The sequence below is a fragment of the Lycium ferocissimum genome, chromosome 1 (assembly GCF_029784015.1).
Source record: "Lycium ferocissimum isolate CSIRO_LF1 chromosome 1, AGI_CSIRO_Lferr_CH_V1, whole genome shotgun sequence".
In the NCBI taxonomy this organism is placed as follows: domain Eukaryota; kingdom Viridiplantae; phylum Streptophyta; class Magnoliopsida; order Solanales; family Solanaceae; genus Lycium; species Lycium ferocissimum.
The window spans coordinates 73527033-73528575 of record NC_081342.1 but is presented as its reverse complement, the minus strand read 5'-3'; the positions used below and the strand labels follow the sequence as shown (position 1 = coordinate 73528575).

Sequence of the window (1543 nt, the reverse complement as noted above, 5' to 3'; positions counted from 1 at the left end):
GTCTATTATTGTGTTGTATAAACTCATGGACTTCCCCAAGAAATATAATTCACGTGTGGCAACTGGAAAAGAAAACCCTAATAAGAATAATGATCGAATGTAGTGATGATACTTTAAAATTCAATCAGTATAGCAATAGTGGCGTAACTACGTACATAGATTGATGGGTAATTAATCGAGCATTTCTTATTTGAAAAATTATATTGTGCATATAGAAAGTAATACTACTATAAGTAAAAAGTTACGTTTCATAGATATGCATTAAATCTTGAATTTTCTGGCCCCGATACTGTATAGAAAGAGAGAGGAGAAACTACAAAGGAAAAAGAATTGAAGAACATAAACGGACAGAGCATATAATTAATGCCATCATTAAAAAGAGAGAAACGAAGAGGAGAATATAAAAGAGCACAAGTGAGAAGCATATAAAAAGCAGCATCATACTATTTAAGAGTATGAGTAAAGATATACTGTAATACAAATTTAAGCATGGTAAATGATGAAACTCTTACTCTTAACCCCCTGGTATAGGAAAAATTCGTAGTAGGAGTAAAATCCTCAATGATTTCACCAATCTGCTTTTGTCATGACCAAATCCATAACATTAACATAAAGACTGAATCAGAGGTTTGGAAGAGATTGTTACTTCTTCTTGTTCCGCATTATGGATGGATCATACATTTGACAGGGTCAATGGAATCCATTATTTTCGCACACGAAGTACAGATATAGAAATATCTGAATTTATCAAAATGTAACAAATATTACATTATTAACTAATAATTTCAAAAGTGAAGTAGGTTCAGTGATAATTAAGAACTTTAAAAATTGAACTCATCAAATTTAAATCCGTAAATACATAATTTTGAAAATATAGAAAAGGAAACATACTGCAGAGAGTAATTGTATAGCTGAGGAGTAGGAAATAGCTTAGCAGTTAGTAGAGGAAGCTCTTTTTTTTGTTTGGTCTCTTTTAGATTTCTGTTGATGTAACTTGGGACCTTCGTATTTGTTTTGTGCTTAATAATATGTGGTTAGTTCGACAAAAAAAGTTTAAATCCTGCATCTGACTTTGCATGCTCGTAAGGAGGAAGCAAGATTTGAGGGGAATGAAGCCTGGTCCGACGACACAAACACATGATCCATAATCAAATCGAACAATTGTTGATCTGTGAGTAATATACTGGATCAAGTTGGTGGCCTCGAGCCAAACAACATTCCCCTCAAAACAAACACTGCTAATTCCTCCTTCTCATCACTCTTGTTCTTTTCTTCATACTGTTTTGTAGAAGAAAGAAGGAAGTGAAATAATTTGGGTAAATGTAGTGAGTGTGTTGTGTGAGAATGAATGAAAGATGGGACAATACATATATAGGATAGGGAAAGAAAGATAGGACAAAAAAAAGTCATAAAAGTAGAGCCAATAAAGAGCATGCCCCGACCCTACAAACTATAACAAGTTAAAATTGTCTTAGAAATGACCACGAAGGACCAAATTCCTATACCCTCTCTTTCTTCATGTGTCACTCTCGTTTTAGCCCAA

At 33.4% G+C, this 1543-nt stretch overlaps 1 long non-coding RNA gene across 1 annotated transcript; it reads right to left on the bottom strand.

Moving 5' to 3' along the window:
- Window positions 1-426: 426 nt before the first annotated feature.
- Window positions 427-1334, bottom strand: LOC132031443 (uncharacterized). The gene is made up of 2 exons (XR_009408270.1): window positions 892-1334; window positions 427-738 (listed from the first exon to the last, which is right to left on the bottom strand). It is a non-coding gene; the product is annotated as an uncharacterized LOC132031443 (long non-coding RNA).
- Window positions 1335-1543: the final 209 nt, after the last annotated feature.